This window comes from Gobio gobio, assembly GCF_949357685.1.
Source record: "Gobio gobio genome assembly, chromosome: 4".
NCBI lineage: Eukaryota > Metazoa > Chordata > Actinopteri > Cypriniformes > Gobionidae > Gobio > Gobio gobio.
Window position 1 is genome coordinate 27,338,207 of NC_137100.1, and position 24,571 is coordinate 27,362,777.

The following is a 24,571-nucleotide window of genomic DNA, read 5'->3' on the forward strand; positions in this document are numbered from 1 at the left end:
ACACTGAACATTTGTAAAAAAGCAGTATCTTACTCGTAATAGTGTGTGTTTGAATATCAGCACGGCCGTAGACGGCAAGCTGATTGCTTGTGTAATATTGCTTGAATATGTTAGACCGGAATAGAACCGGTTATAGGTTTCCCCTTTATGCACGTTTTAGATTACCTGGCCAAAAAAAAAAAAAAAAAAAAAACCTTTAGCGCTGTGTTTGCGATATTGCCTATATATTGTATCGGCATGTCTGCTGACAGTTGTCTTTTCAGAGCCTTTTGAGAATAGATTAAAGAATGTGTTTTTGGAAGAAGGAAGATATAATCCACCAACACACACCTTTTTATTTTTTTAATTAAAACACACACATCAAAAGCAGTTGAAGAATAGGCTTATTTTCTCGGGAGCATTTAGCTGACTTAAGCTCCTTCAAGTTGGAGAGATCTTCCTTCTGTTGGCAGATGGCCACTGTTGTTTTCTACTTTACCGGCAATGTATCCCAGCCCTCCCTTTTTCCTGAGGATCAAATCAGCCATGTAAAGGAGGGAAAAGAAATGTTTATGTTGTTGATTTAATTGTCATGCTAATTTGGGTGATTGAAGTGATTAAATATTTGCTGTGAGGCTTTGAAAGGAAGCATGCAGTTACCAAGGAGACCCTCATATTCAAACACTGTCTTGTCAGTCACAATAAAACTCCATCTCCAACCGAAGAGAAAGGTCTTCATTCTCTCAAAGCCTACAAGGATTTACCAACTGCTCGTGAGTAGGAGGATGTGCTGGGTGTATTCGCATTTTATGGAGATGAACAATTCTACATGCTTTAAGGACTGTATAGTGCAACAAAAATGTATTTATCCTTTGCCTCTGGGCTAGAGCTTCGCTTTAGGTCGAGCACAATCGCTTCAAAATATTGATAGACAGATTCAAACAAAACTGCTAGTCTGTGAGTGCTGATGTGTCTACCATATGAGATATATACACAGTGCTGCTTGAAAGTTTGTGAACCCTTGCAGAATCTGTGAAGATGTGAATCATATTTACAAAATAAGAGTGATCATACAACATACATGTTTTTTTATAGTATTTTTATTTTTATTTAGTACAGTCCTAAATAAGATATTTTACATAAAAGATGTTCACATATAGACAAAAAAGCTGAATTCATAAAAATTACCCTGTTCAAAAGTTTATGTACCCTTGATTCTTAATTCTGTGTGTCGTTATCTGAATGAGATGATTTTGAGATCCATCTTTTCACACTGAGGACAATTGAGGGACTCAACAACTATTAAAATAAAAAAAGGTTCAAACATTCATAGATGATCCAGAAGGAAACACGATGCATTGAGAGCTGAGGGGTGAAAACTTTTTGAATCAAGGTAAATCATGTACATTTTATTTAATTTGTCTTCCGGGAAACATGCAAGTACCTTCTGTTGCTTCCGAAGGGCAGTATTAAATGAAAAAAAAGAAAAGAAATTTAAACAAAATAAGAACAATTTGGACATCTTCATCTTCATATATATATATAATAGTCATTTCTCAAATGGTGGACACATGAGCTATTATTATTATTTAATTTCTCCAGATTTTGATCTATTTTGCATTTGTTTCCGGCCTGAATAAAAAGTGAAGCATCTTGAAAGTAACTCTGTAAGACACTGTTTTTGATCCAGCAACCATGTTGGCTGTTTGGGAAGGCCAGCCAAGGTTTTATCCTCTTGTGTAAGATAATTGCAACTTAATTGTGATGTGTTTGTCATGACAGACGCGGGTGTGAAAGAGGATCCAAGGGCAGGGCGAGAGATTGAGCCCTGACTGAGAGACACTGGGCACCCTGGGGTGGGCGTAATGGTCTGCTCTTGTTTGTGTCTCCCTCAGCAATGACAGAGTTCACCCTGACCGATGACCTACGAGCACATGCTACTGTTGTCCTCTGCACAAAGACTTTCAGGGCTCACAAAACCCAGGTAACACTATATAACCGGTGGGCTTCTGTTCAAAAATATCAGGTCAGACGGTGGCGTTTTAAATGAAGTAATGAAGTAATGCCATTTTTATTCAGCTAATGGGGTCTTGTTGACAGTTAACTATTAAAAATAAAGTTAATCATACCCCTGAGAACTGAAACAACTGCATGATCCCAAGAATCGCAAGGTGCAGCCTTTGTCAACTCTTGCAAACATAGAAAAAGAAAGGGGCCTTCAGAATGTGCCAGATATCTAGCGAATAGTACTCTTATTCTGTCAGCTACGTTGGAAATAGCGAGAGACAGGGTCCTTAAAAACATCTTTCTCTCACATGGACACAAGGCACAATTATCTCTGCGTCTGCTTCAGCCAAGATCTACCAGTCACATTGAGTGGGAGTGTCAGGCTGTGGGCGGCGTGCCACCGGAAGGTCAGAGAGCCCATCTTGAAGCCAGATATCTCTATAGCTGCTGCGTGTGCTTTTCAGAATGGCTAGAACAAGAGATTCCTGACCATCTGCCTTAGCGAGGGATACATCGGTTTCCTGCTAAGGTGCCAAAATCTGTCATACCGACACAGACTTGCAGCAGCTGTTGCAGGAACTTGCCATTTCTTACGTTGTACTGTAGAATTGGCATACTATATTCTGACATCTAATGACATAAATGTAAAAGAGACGTAAATGCGAAAGAGTGCGTTTAACACCTAATCGGCACAAATTATCTCGCTCTCTTTGAAATCTACAAAGCTGTCTACACTGTACATAGTGATATGGCTGGCGCTTGGTGTAGACAGGTTTGTTGATTATGGTGGGAGTGAGAGTTTTGTAGCTTTTCGACTCTCACTTGCTTGTGTAGATTGGGTGTAACAGGTGCAATTCCTTTCCAAGAAAGGGCTATTATCTTCTGTTTAATTTAAAACAAAGTAGCTTGTGTTCGTACGTTATGCCATGGTAAAGGTACATAAACTTCACATACTCTACACACAGAGAAATAGGGTGTCAAAATTGTACCTTTAGGGGTACAACAGCTTGTCGCCGGGGCAGTACCCTTAAAAGGACACGTTTGTACCTTTTTTACCACAAAAAGGTTCATATTAGGACCTTAAGGTGCGTATTTGTACTCTAAGGTACTAATATGCACCTTTTAGGAGTAAAACGGGTACAAATATGTCCTTTTAAGGGTACTGCCCCAGCGACAAGTTGTTGTACCCCTAAAGGTACAATTTTGACACCCTATTTCTCTGTGTGTATGATTATCAAAGAACTGCAAATCAGCATATTAGAATGATTACTGTGGGATAATGTGACACTGAATACTAAATACAGCAGTAATGCCTGCTGAAAATACAGCTCTGCCATTGCATGAATACATTATTTTTTAAAATGTGTGGAAATAGGAAAAAGTAATTTTTACACAATTTCACAATTGTTTCTGCATTTATCAAAATAATGCAGCCTTGGTGAGCATAATACATTTATAATAACACGGTAACACTTTATGATAACTCATGCTGAATCATTCGTTAAGCATTAGTAAATAGTCTATTCATCTTTTAAAAATCATTAATAGACATTAGTAAACACTTTATAAATACAGCTGTACATGCTTTATTCTTGATTTATAGGCATATCTATTATGTGTTTAGTAATTGTATTTTCCTACTTTATTAATGATCAATTTATAATTTCTTAATTAAGTATTTCATTATTTACAAACCAGTTGTCAGTGGTTCATAAGATAATTTAGAAAGTGTAAGTAAATGGTTCATACATTATTTAAATGTACATTTATACATCTTTTTATTTAGTAATAGTTACTCAGTGTGTTAATAAATGCTTTTTAATAACACTAATTAATGTAGTTATAAAACTTAGTAGTTGTCAGTTATCAATTTTTGTGAGCTCATCTAAAGTGAGGACTATTTATGCCTCGTAAAGATTTTTACAAAGGAGATTTAAAGGCTCAGTTATCTTCTAAACAGAAAAAGGAAACAAATACAACGCAGAGGAATACAGCACATAGAAATATTTATTTCAAGATGCAAAAACTGTACACTTGATATAACATGAAAACTAAACCTCTGCAATATCATATACAAATAAAAAAGGAACTAAACAAGCAACAAAATGAACAAAAAACTAAACGAGAATGCAAGTGAATATAAATACAAATAAAAAACAAACTTAAGGGGAAGAGGTTTATTTTTCATGTTATATCAAGTGTACAGTTTCTTTTTTTTTTGCATCTCTGTGGATCACTGTGTTGTGTTTGTTTCTGAACCTTCTCAGGAGAAATCTCGTTTGTAAAAGCTTTACGAGGCATAAATAGTCCTCACTTTAGATGAGCTCACAAAAAGAGTTAACTGACTACCTGGATTAATCATGAATTACAGTAGAAATACATGTTAATAATTTATTAACACACTTAGTAACTATTACTACATGTCTAAATAAATATATATTTAAATAGTTTATTAATCATTTACTTACACTTTCTAAATGATCGTATGAACCACTGACAACTCCTAAACAAATGGTTTGTAAATAGTGAAAAACTTAATTTAGAAACTGATAATTAATAAAGTATGAAATACAAATATTAAACACATTATATATGCTTAAAAATCAAGAACAAAACATTTACATCTGTATTTATGAACTGTTTACTAATGCTAAACTAATGATTCATAGCATGCAGTTATTATAAAGAGTTACCCAAAAATCTTACTGATCCCAAACTTTTGAACAGTAGTGTATATACAAGCATACATAGATATTAGTTTTATTAGTTAGGTTTATTAAACTAATTCCACAAGTGACGGATACAACTCCAACTTGTTCAGCACAAATTAAGCCCTGGTTATGATTATTCGCAACTTTGCAACATCCATTGTAACCATGTTTCCGAATCACGCTTTCCCTCGGATCTCTGAAAGATGCTTCATCATTCATTGGGGACACTAAGCTAACAGTTACAGCGGGAGTTAGAGGTATTATTATCTCTTGGGATTTCTCAGCTCTGCGCATAAGCATACCTGCGCACCGAGTCCATCTGTTGCAGTGTCCCATTGGACCTGACACAGGGCAGTGTTTCAGTGCTATGATTTCAAAATGAATGGTGATTTTGTAGGATTAAAATGTTGTCTCAGTTTTGATGCATGGTGTGGTGCAAAGTGGGTTATACCCCTTGGAAGGAGAATGCCATCATATTTTTCCCTGCAGTAGTTTAGGGACGGATTGGTAATGCTGGGAATTTTACATTTGCATTTGTGCATTCGGTAGACACTTTTATCCAAAGCTATTACATTGCATTGAAACTGTGCGTTTAGTTACATCATTCCCTAGGAATCAAACCCATGACCTTGATGTTTCTTGTTCCATGCTTTACAGTTTGATCAAGGTTAGGTAAAACATGAACACTTTTGAGCAGGGATATCACCAGGGTTCCAAACCTGTTCTGTTTTTATCCCCCCATAACCCAATGGTTTTCATAGCGTTCGGTTTGCACAATGGACCTCAATGACAACCAAAATGTTGAAGGTCCAAATCAATGCAGTTTCAAAGGGCTTCAGAGTGTATTCTGAGGAATAGGGTCTTATCTAGTCAAGAACAAATAAACATTTATATACTTTTTAATCTAAATTGCTCATCTTGCACTGCTCTGCGACATGCTGCGGATTGCGCAATCATGTCGGAAAGGTCACGGTAGATGTAGACGGAAGTACCGTCCCAAGCGAACATGCGAAGACTAATACAAACACCCTTTACAAAACAAAAAAAAAACCTCCATCTACAACTTCAAAATCGTCCAACATCATTGTTTAAAGGTCCCATGGCATGGATTTTTTAAAAATTATTTTATAATGTTTCCTGAGGTGTACTTATATTGTTAGTATGGTTTTTACATAAAAAATGTCATAATTTAGAAATAAAAGTCCCAGATAGAGAATAGAGTCCCAGTCACGCGACCCTGTCTTCTTCCAATTTAGAAAGAAAGTCTGTGTGAACTTGAATGAATAGCTACACATCAGAAATTACTGATCATAGATCAGGCATTAATGAACACTGTTACTCACTTCAAATTCTCTGGGGGGGCAAAGCAGAGGAAGGGGAGGTAACCGTTCCCCATATGACGACATACAGGGAAGATTCCAGATCGGCACGTCTAAGCTCTCATTTTCTTAAAGGCAGAGCAGGACACCCAGAACTCGGTTTACACCTATCAAAATTTCTAGCCACTTGTGGATCATATACAGGCTAGGGGAACTCATATTAATGTTAAAAAACCTCATAAAATGAAAATTTCATGGCATGGGACCTTTAACCATTTTTTTGCTAAAGGATGTTTGTATTAGTCTTCGCATGAGCGCTTTGTAAACACGGGGGCGGTACTTCTGCCTACGTCTAGCGTGACCTTTCCGACGTAATTACGTAATCCGCGGCGTGCCACAGAGCAGTGCAAGATGAGCCATTTACATTTACATTTATGCATTTGGCAGACGCTTTTATCCAATGCGACTTACATTGCATTCAAAGTACACATTTTGTCAATTCTTGCTTTCCCTGGGAATCGAACCCATGACCTTGGCGTTGCTAGCGCCATGCTCTACTGTTTGAGCTACAGGAAAGCACAAAGTGTGCAGATGAGGAGAAATATGTCTGTGTCAAATTTCTATACTTTTACATTTGGCAGACGCTTTTATCCAAAGCAACTTACAGTATCTGTATAACAGGGACAATCCCCCTGGAGCAACTTGGAGTAAAATGCCTTACACTGGTGGCGACTGCTGGAATCGAACCAGCAACCTTCTGCATATCAGTTGAGTGGTTAAACCCACTAGACCACCATCTCCGCTATAGCGCTGTGTAAAATAATTTAGGTTAAAAAGTATATTATAATTTAGTTTTTTTAGAAAATGGCTGATGGTTTCGCTAGATATAAGACCCTATTCCTCAGCTGGGATTGTGCAGAGCCTCTGAAGCCCTTCGAAGCCCTTTGAAACTGCATTGATTTGGGCCTTCAACATTTTGGTTGCCATTGAAGTCCATTGTGTGGAGAAAAATCCTGAAATGTTTTCCTCAAAAAACTTAATTTATTTTCCACTGAAGAAAGAAAGACATGGACATCTTGGATGGCATGGGGGTGAGTAAATTATCAGGACATTTTCATTTTGAAGTGAACTAATGCTTTAACGCTTCTCGGACATGCATTCTTTTACGAATTTACGATGCTACCTGATAAGTATTTATCAGTAATTATTAACTGACAAATTGTTAAAACAGATTCATATGGCTCACTTAAGTGAACTGCAAATACAAAAAAAAGTTTAGCTTTTTCTATATTCTGCTTCAAATGAATCAAATTAATTCAATGAAATCAATCTTGATTAATCTAAATCAATGTAATTAAATCAAAATATAACTATTTCTTTACAAGATGTTTTTGTTGTTGTTGAATATAGTGCTGCACAGCAGTGGTTTATTATTTGAATTTGAATAGATATTTTTTATTGATTAATCCAAAATTTGCCCAATTCTGTAACATTCTTTGTTAAATAGTAAATGTTTAGTTGCTTTTTAGTTGCTTCCTGATATCACGTGCGCAAACACATATATTCTGTATATAACCTATATAACATTTAGGTCCGGTCGAATGATTCATTAATTCAGTTAATTAAATTCTGATTGGATTCTGTTGGTAATAGGCACTTACCTAAAGCTAAAATAAGTTATTTTTCTGAATGGTAAGCAGAAAACACTTGAGGTTTGTCACAGACTTGTCCCACCGCCTAAAACGCAACTTTTAAACTGGAAATGACATACATATTTACAGCCCGTCTATTCGCACATGGATTAGTATTACGTGAGGTAATTTTTTACAAAAGGTAAAAGTTGCCGTAATGTTTACTGAAATTAATGATTACTGAGATGACACATTTGGACGGAACTAAAATCACTGAGAAGCAGGCAATAAGGTAGGTAATAATTGCTTTACACCACCTCTCCATATTAAACTAATCTCGTCTGAATATGGCTATATACAGTAGAAATGTAAATGAAACCAAAACTGTCTATAATAAGTAATCAGAACTACAATCTTTAAATTCCTTATGATTCCCATCCCTAGATAGCACTTATTTTGCACTATGCTAATGCCATGGGGTTCTTTGTTGTAACTTGTAGTACTGTGAAAAATATGATTGAATATGTTAATCATTCAAGTTCCACGACAATCCCATCTGATACCATCAATCTACCATAGTATTGCCACAATACCTTTTTGTGAGTCGTCATCATCATTAAAAAGAAATTCCCAATACACCTTGATTTCCCTTTCTCTCGGGCTTAAAAAATTCAGCGACTCCCCTGCGATCTTCTTTCCCATTCAGCACAAGCAAAGTCAGATAGACGGTATAAAGACATTGTAGCCAGCCTGAATAGCTGATTACACATTTTCAAGACAGCAATGATGATGATTACTGTACAAGCGCTCCTTAGGAGTCCGGTCCCACGTGCACATGTGGCAGAGAGCATGTTTCTCCCCTGCCACTTCCTAGAAGCTCCTTCCAGGTGGGGTTTGACAGGACCCCTCTGATTCAGTGGCTGGGGCGTATACCGAGATGACACCAATGACTCTCCCTCTCCCTGTTCCCTGCAGGCTTGGGACAGACTTTTCATTGTGTGCCTGGTGGGATTTGACACGCACCTCTTTGAGACCCCTGGTCCCCCAGAGACAGCGGCACAGCAGATAATACATACATCTCAATTTGCTCTCTGCTAATAACACAGGCGTCCTTTTAACTCCTGAGAGACGTGTTGATAACCGCCAGGATTCAGCCGAGTGTGGCCAGGCGGGGAGCATTTAAGAGCAGGGTAGGAATACAGATGGGCTGAACTTGTTCATACAGTTTTCATCTCCATGCAAGAGTCGAGAGAGCGTCTTGGCCTAGTTTTTGTGTGGATGATGTCTTGAATAATTACGTAATTTAGTTGCATTAACAACCAGCTGTTATATGCTTCACTGTGCTGTCTGATGTTGTTACTGTAGCTAGTGCGCTTGTCGATATGTCAGATCTCCTTCCTGTGAAGTGGGTATAATCCAACTCTCAGATCAATGAAAGCGGTTATATTATACATTATTATTTTTCCCCCCACTTATAACGTTACCTAAGGTTTCTTGGACCAAAACAATCATCATTAATCAAATGAATTAGGCTTTTGTTATATTTTGTTACCGTGCCTTAAGACTTATATGTAAACTTTGAAAGTTACAGTCTCTATACTTGAGCCATTTCTGTCAGGTTTGTTGTCAGGTTTTACATTAGAAATATTTAGTTTGTACTGTCCCATCCTTCAAAAACATCCTCTACCAAGTATGCAATCAGTGCTTAAATGTCAAAATTGTTAAGGTCAAACCGGAATGATCAGGGACCTATTCTGTATTGCATTATTTCTTTATGACTGTTGCAGAATTGGATTTATAATTTTTGGCAGTAAGCAATTATTGCATTGTGTGGGGAAATCTATGCCATTTACATAGATTCCCATTGTGTGTGTATGTGTGTGTGTGTGTGTGTGTGTTTGACTTGTGGCACGGAAACCTGTCCGGAATTCAGATCCGGCTTAAATATTCCACTGTTTATTTTTGCACATACTGTATTCTCACAGCGGAGTGGGCATTTTCCCTGCAACCTAAAATGTTTTTCTTTTCTTCTCTTTTTTTATGAAGCAGTAAAGAGTCAGAAGGTCGCTCTGTGAGGTAGCACATTCATCGTTGCTCAGAGGACTGGCAGTTTCCCATGTAAACGCTTGTGAGTTGAAAAGGTCACAATAGTGCCTCTGAGAAATGTATTCACAAAGGAATGGCAGTGTGAATGCATGTCCACCAGTCATTTCCTACACGTACTGTGACACAGACAACAGCAACACATGTTTATATAGTACTTTCCTACACATGGTGTCTTGCAGTCGCTTTATAGTGTATAATGACCTCTCAAAGGCATTGAACAGACTGTTAGCTGTTTTTGCTTTGCACAAGTCTCTCATGAACAGAATAAATCACTGAGAGGGAACCTGACAGAGTGGACCATCAGATGTGCTCCAACTAATCTTTAATACACTATGTCCTAACCGTTTTAGACAAAATTAGCATCCCCAGCTAACAAAATATCGAAATATGTTCAAAGAACGTTTTGCTAATGTTCACATTAAGTTATTAATTAGTTAGAAATTATTTTCTGAAATGTTCTTGTTGATGCAATTTAGGACACATTCCATTTGACCATGCAAACATATTGGGTAGTTTTGAATGTTCTCTGAACATTCTGAGACACACACATTTAACCCTTAAACGCATACCTCAGGTCTTTAATGACCCAGGACGTCATTCACTACAATATAAAGTTTTCACATAATTTTTTTTGTAAAAATTGTATAAGGTTGCTAACGGTTCGAGGTGTGTAACAGTGTAAGCATATTTTTTCTGCAAAACAATAATGTAATCTTTGATGACTGAATAAGTGCAGTTCACCTTTATTCCTCAAGGTGGCAATGTCTGAAACACAATGATGAAGTGATGTTTCACTCATAGTTACCACAGGGAGAAAACGAAAGAATAGGAAGTATCATCAGCAAAACTTGAAATGGCTCAGAGATTTCCAAAGTACTGAACGCAATCAAATATTTGTGTCACTGTCACTTGATGGTGGATCTGCTGAAGCAGCTGTCAGCGATCAAAATATTGATTTGGAAGATGTTTAAAATTACCGTTGTGAGAATATGTTTGCGATTGCTAATTTGAGCAGATGCTGAATGTACTGGGAAATGAGCTCTGATGAGGACAGTGATGATGGTATAAAACATCTGCTCAAACGGAACCCTTTCAAAGCTCCAAAAGGTAAACCAATGTGCTTTATTTTATTCTTCTGTTATTGCTACTCTAATATCAGGAGAGTTTTATATTATCGCAACAAGTAGAGATCCTTTTGTGTTAGATATCCGGCTATGTAAAAATGATTAGCAAAACATTCATGCATTTAAGGGTTACATTTTTTTTTATAATAGGTGTCTTTAACTACTGTGTACTTGCATAAAAAGTAAGTACATTGTACTTTTTGTGTTGATGTTGTATTGCAAAATACTTGTGCTGCTACTGAGGTGGGATACGAGTATGGTTAGGGACAGGTTTAGTGGTATGGGTAGGTTTAAGGGTGGGTTAAATTGGAAGGGAAGAGTCAACAGTGTAATTATAACTGTAAGTACAATGTAAAAACATGTGGCACATAAGTGCATTGTATTAAGGATTAAATTAAATGTTATTACATAGTAGTTAAAGTTAACGTACAGTGGGACCCATTTTTGTGCTAATGTTTTTAAAGCATTATTAAAGACCAGATAACTTAGAACAAACATTATATTAACGTTACTGGAACAACATTTGTTTATAACTTTGAGAGAGCCTTTTCCAGAACGTTAGACAAAAATCAGAGAATGTTCCCAGTTAGCTGAGAAAGCACATCCATCCTATGAAATGCTCTTGTGACCAACAACGTCTTGGGATTTGACCATTCAATTCAATTTGAATTAAGCATGTGTTGATGAGTTATCATTACATCCAGAATATCATTGGCCTTTGCCCAGTTCAGAGAAGAAATGTCTAGTGGATTCATGTGAAGACCTTATCAAGAGAATTGGAGAGAGAGAGAAAAGTCACAGCATAGCCTTAAGACAGTCTTCCTGAACATGGTGAATCACTCATTTATTTTCAGGACAGCCAAATTATCCAATTATAACCACATTCAAAGATTAGCCTGATATATCCCCTCGCACACACCATGTTACTTACTCACTTCAGCCTGTCAGAGTGAATTTCAATTGGTGACATGTCAGTGAAATGAATGCATTAGTAGGGCACATTTTGGTGCATCTTTGCTCCAGCTGTCTGTCATCATTTTGCTACTGAAAATGGAGTCCAGTTATCAAAATGTTTGTTTCTACTTCTGTTATCTAAATGCTGAGGTGCGTTAAGTGTGTGCGTGCGTGTTTAGGATGTGTGGATTTGCGTTACGCACGGAATGAGATTCGTCTTGTAAGTGCAAGTGTTCTTAACCTCATAATGCTCTACCGTGATGATCCAAATGCTTATCGAATACACAGATTTTACAAGCACGTCAACAATTTTTAGTAAACAGGCCTTTGAATTTTTTACCTTTGCTGCCCCCTCAACTGTAGTAATTTGTGCTGTTTCGAAGCAGCTAATAGCTTTAATTTGCGAAAACCTGTTACAAACATGTCAATGAAATGAGCTGAGATGTTTTGAGCTGCTTATGAGGCTTATATTCTCATAGGAATGTTTTTCTGAGATGACAGTCTATTCATCCACCCACGTCCCCGATCTCTTACCACCCACCTCAGAATCTGAGTCACCTAGCCGCACACAGCCTCCGTTTGACATGCTACAGCTCTGCAGCCTGAGAGATACAAGTTTTAATGTGTGTGTCTAGGTGGCGCAGATCTCGCAGAGGCTTCTTGCAATTGGCGTAGCGATGTTAAATTCCCAAATGGGCCGCAATTGGTATTTATCTATGGATGAGGAGTCTTCTGCTTATAGGAATTTTGGCTCTTGTCCCTGTCTCTGATGAGCTAAATGCTATTAGCGAACTAAAGTGGGTGAAATGGATGAGCAGACAAGAGAATTTACCTGGTAAGAGACAAAGAGCAGCTTTAGAAAGACATCTGCTTCTTATTTGGCCATTTAAAAGATTGGTGTTTATAGTTTTGACATTCCATGGTCCATAAAATCATCACTTAGTGGAACAGATGACTTTTGTAAGTTAGAGTGGAGATGATTTATCTCTATCAAAAATGATATTGATCCTCAATTCTTTACCCTCACACTACAGTTCATAGTTGCTCTAAGAAAACTTGGTTTATGTGTTTGCTTTCCTTTTTCTTGTGGGTCTTATTCTCCTGCCGTTTCCCTCTTTATACCAGATATGTGTTTGTGTGCAGTTATTTCCAGTGTGTAGTACATGTTATTGTTTTTTTATTTTTTGGTAAGGAATACATACTTTTATTCAGGAAGGACACCTTAAATTAATCAAATTTGGCAGTGAAAATCTTCATATTGTTAAAAAAAATATAACACTTTTTTTTTCTTGAGCACCATATCAACCTGTTTGAAAAAGTTCTAAAGCATAATTTGACTCAAGACTGGAGCAATGGTGAAAATTCAGTTTTGCCATCACAGGACATTGCATTTTAAAATATATTAACTTAACTCATACTATAAAAAAGTTATTTTAAATTGTAATATTTCACAAAATAACTGTATTTTTGATCAAATAAATGCAGCCTGGTCAGCATATGAGAATTACTTTTTTTTTTAAAAACATTCAGCAACACTTTAGAATACTTTCCCACCATTAATGAATAACTACACAGAACAAATGCTTAACAAATTAGTGAGTAATGTCGAATGTGGCAGTTCACTATAAGCCAATCAATAACTAATATTATTTTCATACCTCCCAGAGGACTACTAAGAACTACTATATGCAGGTCCATAATTTATGTAAATAATGCATAATAAGGATAACTCTCTAGTAATGACTGAAGTCATTGTAAGATTTTGAGGTTTCCGTAAAGGTTTTGGATAGTAATTCCTTCTGACGAATTTGGTAACACTTGAGTCATTACTATCCAATAGCGTAAAATAACCTCAAAATAAGATGTATCCAGTCATTACTTAGTTATCATGCTTTTCACCTTAGAATATTATTTCCTTCTAAAGGATTTGGTAATACTTGAGTAATTACTAGTGGGTTACCATGATAAAGCTGACCGACCTCAAACATTTGAATGGTAGTGTAGTGATTTTAGAAATTTCAGGATTTATTTCTGTCAGTCCACTCCCCTATATTAATTTCCATGCAATACACACGCATATATTGATACTTTAGAACTAAAGATTTTTGTTGGTGGAGAAAATGTATATATATATATATATATAAGCCCAGGCCCTATATATACAAATGAACTGACCAACTTAGTCTGAAATGTAAGTCACTTGAAATTAACTTTGTAGAACAACTTTGTTTTTATTCAGCCATTGACACAAATCCACACCGCATGTTATGCCTTAATTAAACATGAACATTTCTCCCTATTTAAAAGTCTAAAGGTTCATCCATTTGTTGTTTCTTTCAGTGGAGGTATTTGTGAAGCAGCGAATGCACTGGTGCAGATCCCTGAAGTTGCAGATGTCTAACAAGTGTTCTCACTCAAAACTGCATTCAAAAGCATATGCTCACTTTGTCCTCCCAGCTAGTCATCATACACTGTCAGATAATGAGCTCCCACCACAGCTCTGCTTGCCTTTCGTCATACAACTACAAGCACAAAATGACTTCCTGCTAGCACTTGATCTTTACCACCCAGGGTTCAGCACCTTGGACTCTCTCTCGGTATCATGTGATACTCACTTAATTGCCTTTCTCCGACTCTTGCTGTCTGTGCTGTTCCCCTCTCCGTACCCCTCTCTCCCCACCCCTCATTACCAATACCTTGCTCACAGCGAGGGGTTCTCTTCACCTCTCCCAGGCATGACTAACTCACAGCGGGTTGCATGAGGGCAGCTCTGTACCTTGGCAATCTTAACCAGAAGCTCTCGGGCGAGAGCGGCGCTCCTCCGTGTTCTTTGATCAGTCGGGTCGTGTGCAGGAGTCGCAGCTCTGAATGACCTGAGCGCACTCGGAGGGCTGATGCGGTTTTATTTTGTGCCACGGTCAGGAAAGTGGTTATGCATTTAGTTCAGGTACCATCTGTGATTTGGACAGCGAAAAAGCCAACTGAGTGGAACTATTTTTATGGCCTCATCTGCTGGTTAGTTGACCTGTTTTAAAGGGATAGTTCACCCTAAAATGGAAGTTTATTTACTCAACCTCATGTCATTCTAAACCTGTTTGAATATCTTTTTTCTTTGCTAAACAAAATGGGTAATGTTGAAGAATGTACTGGCAGTGATTTTCAAAGTAATAAAAGTGAATGGCTTCAAAATGACAATAAGTACGATAAAAGTTTCATGGAAGTGCAGTGCTCCTTATGATTCATGCACTGTAGATGTATGAACCAATTTGATGGCTTTGTGTGAGGAAATGGGAGTTATTCACTAAAATAGTTTCCTCCGGTATGATATCCATTCAAATATATCACTTTAAGCCATGACGTATAAGGATGCAAACATTTTTGAGACGTACTGTTCTAGAGAGCTTTAATAATAATAATAATAATAAATATAGCTGCAAGCAGCAATACCGGGGCCAAGCGCAAAGAAAAAGACAAGACATGCCAAAATGGCTGGCAGTGTCAGATCAACTGGAGCAATGAGCAATTAATCACGTTTTAAGATGATTTTAGGCAAAAGGCTGAAAAATGCATTGTAGTCTGAGAGTGTCAGACCAACTGCAACAATTAACAATTATACAGTTTAAGAAGATTAGGCAAAATGGCTGAAATATCATATATTGAGTCACTGATAATATAAGTTAATGGTTTATCACTTTTGACCAATAGGTGGCACAGTTACGAAATTGATGTGGTGTAGTCAGAATAAGGGAACAATGACACATGCAAAGTTTGATGCCAATATGTCAAAGCATTGCAGAGATACAGCCTCAAGAGTCATTTTGGCATCATGGCTCAACTTCGTCACTGCGGTTTACAAAAACGGTTTCATCTATTGATGCAAAATCCCTAACTTTTGTTGACATCGTCTGAAGATGATACGATTCGATTTTGGTGGAAATTGGATAAACGGTCTAGGATGAGTTTGAAAAAGTAGGTTTTGATTAAATAAGAACATTGAGGACAGGATGTTTGACCAAATATGGCAAAATTAGTATCTATGTTCTCGGCATGAGCCAATAAATGTATTATGACCAGTTTCATTAAACTAGGCTAATTTAATCAAAAGTTATTAGCATGTTTGTACATTTTGTTATAACCTCTGACCACAAGGTGGCACTGCCCCAAAACTTTTTGAGTACCTTCAAAGCATGGTGCGGAAGACCCATACCAAGTTTCGTAACGATAGACTAATGCGTTTGTAAAATATAGTATTTTAGCACATAATTCAAAATGGCCGAGAGCCAAAATGGCCGATATGGTAAAATTGAATATCAGACAACTCTGAATACCGTCCTGAATCTAACGAGACAACTTTTATGATTTTTGGACAAACAGTTCAAAAGTTATAAGCAAAAATAGCCATTTTTTGTATCTCCGGACCAGTAGGTGGCGCTGCGCCGAAACGCTGCATGTTGCTTCAAGTCATGCTTTTGATGACATATACCAAGATTGGTTTGAATACGATAAAGCGTTGTGGAGATATAGGCTTATGAGTGTTTTTGCAACCGCTACGCAAAATTTGTGTGCGCGTTTATCGAAAACGATTTGACAAATCAACTTGATTTGCAAGATTTTTTGTCAGCATGGTCTGAAGATGATCTGGTTCAATTTTCGTGCAAATCGGACAAACCGTCTAGGACGAGTTCGTAAAAGTAGGTTTTTTGGAAAATTAAAAATGGCGGGGAAATTATCATGACCGAAAATGACATCATAGGTTGCAATTGAATCGGCATGAGCCAATGACTCTATTATGACCAGTTTCAATATACTAGGCTAATTTAATCAAAAGTTATTAGCATTTTTGTCAAGTTTGTTATATCTTTTGACCACAAGGTGGCACTGCCCTAAAACTTTTTGAGTACCTTCAGGGCATAGCAAGGAAGTCACATACCGAGTTTAGTAACAATATACTAATGCATTTGTAAAATATAGCATTTTTTGACAAAATTCAAAATGGCCGACAGCCAAAATGGCCGATATGGTAAAATTGAATATCAGACGACTCGGCATGCCGTCCTGAATGTAACGAGACCACTTTTATGATTTTTGGACAAACAGTTCAGAAGTTATAAGCAAAAATTGCAATTTTTCGTATCTCCGGACCAGTAGGTGGCACTGCGCCGAAACGCTGTATGTTGCCTCAAGTCATGCTTGTGATGACATGTACCAAGTTTGGTTTGAATACGATAAAGCGTTGCGGAGATATTGCCTTAAGAGTGTTTTTGCAACCGCTACGTAAAATTTGTTTGCGCGTTTATCGCAAATGATTTGACGAATCAACTTGATTTGCAAGATTTTTTGTCAGCATGGTCTGAAGATGATCTGGTTAAATTTTCGTGCAAATCGGATGAACCGTCTAGGACGAGTTCGTAAAAGTAGGTTTTTCGGTTAATTAAAAATGGCGGGAAAATTACCATGGCGGAAAATGACGTCATAGGTTGCAATCGAATCGTCTTGAGCCAAGGAATCAGAGGAAAAAAGAATTTTGTTTCTAGCCCTTATGGTTCAAAAGTTATTAGCATAAACATGAGTCAAATTTTGGACTGATGGTGGCGCTAGAGGGATTGAGTTTGAGACTCCAAATTTGCTACGGTGACATGCCAGACTGTCCTCTATTAGTGTGCCAAATTTCACAACTTTTTACCATACGGTTCTATGGGCTGCCATAGACTTCGTGGCGGAAGAAGAAGAAGAAGAAGAAGAAGAAGAAGAAGATGAATAATAATAATAAGAACGGGAACGGTTTCAATAGGTGCCTTCGCACCTTCGGTGCTTGGCCCCTAATAATAATAATTCATATATTTATAAATGTTTTTCTTATAAAATACAATTTAAAAGTTTATAAATATATGAATGAAGTCTCTTATGCTCACCAAGACTTCATGTATTTAATTAGAAAATACAGTAAAAACAGTACACTTATTAAATATTGTTACAATTTACAATGATTGTTTTATACATGAATATGTTTTAAAATGTAATTTATTCCTGTGATGTCAAAGCTGAAATTTACTCCAGTCTTCAGTTTCACATGACATAAAAAATCTTACTGCTCAAGAAATATTTATTATTATTGTTATCATCACTGTTGAAAATTAATATTTTTTTGAAACCATAACTTGAAAGTAAAAAAAAAATAATTTACTTCAAATATTAATCTTTACAGTATTTACAGTCCTTGCTCAATACAAATATCAATTTCTATATTAAAATGTATATTATTAAATTACATGTTTGATCAATGTAATGTCCTTTCTCAATACAAATATTAATTTCTATATTAAAATTAATATTATAAAATTACTGTATTAAAATACGATTAAATAAAATTGTACTGACCCCAAACATTTTATTATTAATGTTTACTAAATGTTAAAAAGAGTGCCAGTAAGTCATAAATCAGGAGCTAAATAAATCAGGAGCCTTTCTATATACAGTACTTATTTTGGTAAAGGGCAAAACTATGCAGGTCCCTGAACAGTGGAGGCCGTCTCATATTTGAAAACTTTTTGTTCTTGAGTGCCATTTTTATATGTGCATGTGGTGGCACATACGACTGTATGTGTGTGTCTCGCGGTATAAGAGAACAGGCAGTCAGCAGAGGAAAAGCGATGACTGTGCTTAAATTAATGAGATTAATGTTCCAGCAACTTCCTCTCTACACTTTTGGCCTTAGATCTGCTCCTCTGAGGCTAGTGAGCTCATACAACGCTCAACCCTTCTCCTTAAGCCCGTAACCCAGTCTTCAGGATTACACCCCCTTAGAGAACAGAGAGGGAGAGAGGGAGAAGAGAGGGGTCTAACGAGTGGGTTTTGCTAGTCCAGCGCTGTTTGTTTTATCAGTGCTACTGTGGCGCTGTGGGAGCGGAGCTGAATGACAGCCGGTGGCCACAGCTTTTCCTTCTGAGGGCTCGGGTGATGAATGTGCGGAGCCAATCTAGGACACTGCAACGGAAGTAGCATAAATTCTCCCGTGCTATCAGAAATCGAGTGGGAAGACAGTCACGTGTGTTTGTGTGAATGTATTGTATATGTTTGTGCATTTAACGATGATTTTTGCAGAAAATATCTGCATCCTTTGGGTACTTACATACTGTTCATTTTTCTTTTTTTTCCATTTATACCCACTTTGTACCCAATTTTTCAATGCCTGATCCCAAGTGTTTAGGAATGATTGTTCCTCCTCGTGTGTGTTTGTATGTGTATGCCGCACGTCTAGGGAAGGGTTACAGGATTACAGCTGTCTTTTGCCTGTGGGAAGTGCTGTTGCGTTCCTTCCCATTTGTTGTTCCCACGGACCTGAGTTTTTGCAGCGGGGCATTCTGGGAGGCCACACAAGGGACTTTCTGTATATCACTGCTGTGGCAGATTGTGACAAATTGCCAGAGATATATCAACAGGTTGCACAGGATTTGAGAGATGCCAGGAGCACAGAGCATAGAGGCTAATTGGCAGGAAAAATGCTTTTTCAAAATCCAGCCAAGACTTGACGTTCTGGGCTGGTCAAAGCGGCAAACTAATTCACAGTAATTCTCTCACTTGCTTGCTTTTATCAGAGTCTTATGAGGGGAAGCCACAACAGTAATCATGTTGGGCATGCTTATTTCTTGGCTCTTAAAGTGTTTTACAACTTTAAGATGAGTACATAATGACCTACTGATGACCTTCATGGTTTATAGCAGCAAAACAGGCTGCATTTTCTTAAAAAGATGATTGCACTAAAAATGAACTTTTAGATATGTTTGTGTGTGTGTGTGTGTGTGTGTGTGTGTGTGTGGGGGGGGGGGGGGGGGTCGGGGGTCGGGGGTATAATAACTGTATATCAGTTAACATATATTTATTTATTTAAATCTGATAATGCATGAAGGGCACAGATATATAAAATGTTTAGCCACAGTGAAGAGAAACCAAAACGTTTATGAAGGATTTAGCTTAAGAATTCAAACATCACTCCCCATTCAAATGATTTCACACTTAGTTAACTGATTCTTGAGACATGGGGCAAACAAAATAGCGGGAAAATAATATAAAAAATTAAATAAAATTAAATAATAAAACCTTTTTTTATTTTTTATTTATATATAAAACATTTTTTTATATAAATAAAATTAAAGTAAATGTGCATTTACTTGTTTAGGCATGAGTTTACCTGATTTAATATAATATATTAATAATATAATACAATATAACATAATATAGTTTTGTATTGACAAATAGTAGGGAAACTTTATAAAAGATGTGATGTAAATGTATATGCATATATGTAAATATATACAGGCAATCTCTGTATATCTACAGTACATATAAACACATTATAGTATGTGTATAAATATGTGTGTATATATACAGTATATACAAACACCAAGACACACACACACACACACGCACACACACACACGCACACACACACACACACACACACACACACACACACACACACACACACACACACACACACACACACACACACACACACACACACACACACACACACACACACACACACACACACACACACACACACACACACACACACACACACACACACACACATATATATATATATACATTTAATAAAATATATACACATATTATGTAAAAAATCTTTTTTTTTTTGGATCAATTTTTTATTTTTATTTTTTTTGCATAGATAGGGTCACATACAGTTGTCCGTAGTTTTCTTCAGAATAAAACATAAACAGGGAGGTGACCAATTTGACATATATTTGACACATACAAATATTTATTTTATGGTCCTAGGACAGGTAAAATCATTTATAATTTAAAGAAAAAAAATAGTCTTAAATTAGTGTGTTAGAATCTTTCTTGTGACCATCTTGGATTAATTTCATGAAAATGTAATTTTAATACTAATGTCAGGTACATTTGTGGCACATGTTTTTTTTTCATGGCTCAAGAATCAGTGGATACGTTTAATTTGTAGTCAAGTATCAGGCACTGTTGTTGTCTTTAGTCAGTGTTGTTGTTTTTTTAAACTAGGAGTCAGAAAAAAGTAAAGAAAGGGGATAAACTACAAAACTACCAACTTGTTTATATTATTGTGTCTGAGTGTAAAGATATTTACTTAAGGGCCCTTAATGATTATTTTTTTTGTGTGTGTGTCAGGAGTCCCAAAGGACATAAGATTGGTAAACAGTAACGGACATTCCCTTATTAACCTTTTGGCCGCTGTTTTCCTGAACCTCCATTAGCTGGAGAGACTGGCCAAGCAGTGGAAATACCCTGAAAAAGCCTAATGGCTGTCTATATTAAGCCAATAGCTTTAGTCTAAAGCGTTTCCCTCGAGTCCACAAACCTGACATGAAAAACGATTATAGTCTCATTCAGAGAGATATTTTTGTTTACATTATCTGTTATTAGATTTAATCATTTTTTAATGTTAACACATTCATTTGAGAATTTTCACAATTGAAGCCGTTCAATAAAATATGAAAGGTGTCAAGAGGCACTAATACACAAAGGATGTTCCGTAAGTCCATCCCTCAGTGTGTAGATGATTGGAAAAGTGACATGTATCTGTATCCTGATCTTTAACTATTATTCCAAGAATCATAGCCCAAAGGCCCCTTCAAAAAGCCATAGAAGGTCAAGTGCAACAACAATATCTCTCACTTTCTGTGTCCTGGGAGCCCAGGTGGCTTGAATTACACAGCTGTCTGATCTGCACAGCTAACATTCTTAGCATTGTATTCAATTACAGACGTTAGTGACAGAAAATAAATTAAATGACACAAAGACACCATTCACATCTGTTCCTCAGGTCTTGATTTGAAACAGAGAAGCACTAATTGCTGTGACGCACATATATATAATGCACAATTACGCGTGTGGTCAGAAACCCAGTGTGATATTGTCCCATGTTGCTCATGCAATTATGTACATCACGCATTCTCTGTTTGCTCTCTCGAATTCATGAGGTTCGTATGGCAAAATGAACTGAAGTGTAAATTACCAAATTGAGACACAGTGGTTCATGACTTTCATTTGAGAAAAGTAATGCAAGTTTCTGTATAAACAAAGAATACAGATGGACAGAGTGCTCCACTACTTGTACTTTAGGACAAAACATTTTTTAACTTTACGCTATTAAAAGGCTACTGTATACCAAATCCTATTCATTCTATTGCGACTAATTAAGCTGCATATTAGAATGATTTCTGAAGGATCATGTGACACTGACAAGTGGGGTAAATTTGTTATTTTATTTTAAAGTGTAATGATATTTCACATTATTACTGTTTTTACTGTATTTTTGATCATATAAATGCATCTTTGGTGAGCATAAGAGACTTCTTTTAGAAACATTAAAGAGGCAGTTGAGGGGTTAAAAAAGGTCATTATTTTATTTATTGGATGTACTAGAATATAACGTGCACATCTGAATTCCGTTTCTACAATGCCTCTCATTTTGAAAAGCCCAGGGTGATCTGATTGGCCAGCTGACCCTGTGCATTGTGATTGGCCAGCTACTTCAAACGTGTGTATGGCTTGCGTTTTACTCTCCCAGGTTCAGGGAATTTTTTCAGGCGGTTTGAATTTTGCTGCGGGTGGGAATGGGCGGCTAAAAAAAATGCGGGATAGGGAGGTTGCCTAACGACATGATGGAGAAGATGTCAATAGATGATGTAGAAAAGAACCTCAAACGAGGTATTTACAGCACAAATCTAAGCAAGGAAAGTCTGACATTTGGAGAAGTTTCTCAATTGTTTTGGTAGGCAAAGTCATGCGGTATAACGTTATATGTATCCACATATTGCGCAGCTGGCAAATACATAGATACTTGATCATACCTCACCAAAAACGCTCAGCACTCCCTGCAGGTCAAGTTGACTGTTTGGTGTTTTTGACAAACAATACATAGAAGTTTAGTGAGTGGAAATGGATTGTTTCTAAATGTCCGTTTGCTATTTTGTGTTCACATTACGTTCTGTTGAAGCATGTTTTCTCAGGTTTCCTTTCAGTCGGTCACATTCGACGGAATTGGGATCTGTTTTTTGTTTCTCAATCTGGTTTTCTGTTTTCTGTTTTGCAAAGCAGTCTATTTTTATGTGCAAAGTTTTTGATAAAAACGAAATTATATTTGAATGTATTTGTCTTTTTTTTTTTACATGCAGGCCAGGGAAACGAAACAAACAACCCCATGAATCTCTTTAATAATATCAATACAAATACGTGTTTTTTTCCCCCTGCGGGACGGGAGAAGACACAAAATCAATGCATCTCTATTATTGTGCGGGAATAAATTCTCGGAGTTTTGCGGGTGCGGGCGGGAGTGGACATACATATTGCGGGAGCGGGCGGGAGTGTAACACATACGTTGCGGGAGCGGGCGGTAATGGTCAGAAATTCGGCGGGTGTGGGCGGGAGCGGGATGAAGAAAACAGTCCCGCGCAGGGCTCTAGTGTGGTCCCTGGGCGCTTCGGCGTCTCTGCGAAGCTTCCTCTCCTAAAAGAGCTTGCACGTGGCACATCCTTTTCAGGATGTCTCGCCCGTGTACTTCTGGGTGTGGCCGGTCGTTGATATCTTCTGATGGGCACAATCTCTGCTTGGTATGCTTGGGCGTTCAGCATGCTCAAGCAGCGTTTGTGGATGAGTCATGTTCCCACTGCGGGAACATGACCATCGCGGTGCTGCGATCAAGACTTCATGATCTTCGTTATGAAGTGAGAGTCCCCTCTACCACACCCCGATCTACCGTTCCCCCGAGGGGCGGTACTTCGGCTGGTGGTCAGGGTGATCTGAGGGTGACGGTGTGGAACAAAGCCCCGACGCTCATGCCCCGACGCTCATCATCTCGTTTGGCACTCCGGAGGATGATGCGATGTCGGTCACCGCATCACAAGGTGGGCTCGAGTCCTCTGAGGATGATGACTCGGCTGTGCTGCCGCCTTCGGGCGCGCCAGCATTGCCCGAGTCGGACCCAGAGCTGACAGCCATGCTGTCTCGGGCAGCCGCGAGTTTCGGAATAGAGTGGAACCCTCCGCCCTGTCCTGAGCGCTCGCGGCTCGATGATTGGTTTTTGGGGGCCCACGCTGACACCCGTCAGTCCCCGCCCCCAATACCTTTCTTTCCAGAGCTGCATGAGGAGGTTGCGTGGTCCTGGAAGTCCCCGTTGTCTTCCTGTGACCGTTCGGCGACCTCCTCCGCCTTCTCCACCCTTGATGGGGCCATGGCCAATGGGTACACTGGGGTCCCCCCAGTTGAACGTTCTGTTGCGATGCAACTGTGTCCGCAGAGCGCTTCAACATGGCGTGGCGACCCTAAGCACCCCTCCAAAGCCTGTCGATTCACATCAACCTTGGTGGCGAAATCGCACAGAGCTGCGGGGCAGGCTGCTGCCTCTTTGCATGCCATGGCGATCCTCCAGGTCTACCAGGCCAGGATCCTCAAGGACATGCACGATGGTGGAGTTGATCCGGGGCTCGTGGACGAGCTGCGTGCCACCACCGACCTCGCCCTCCGGGCGACGAAGGTGACCACACGCTCCCTGGGTCAAGTGATGTCCACAAATGTGGTCCAGGAGCGACATCTGTGGCTAAACCTGGCCGATATGCGGGACAGCGAGCGAACACGCTTCCTCGATGCCCCCATCAGGCTGGCCTCTTCGGCGGAGCGGTTGAAAACTTCGCCCAACAGTTTTCAACCGCCCAGAAGCAGACTGAGGCAATCAAACACATACT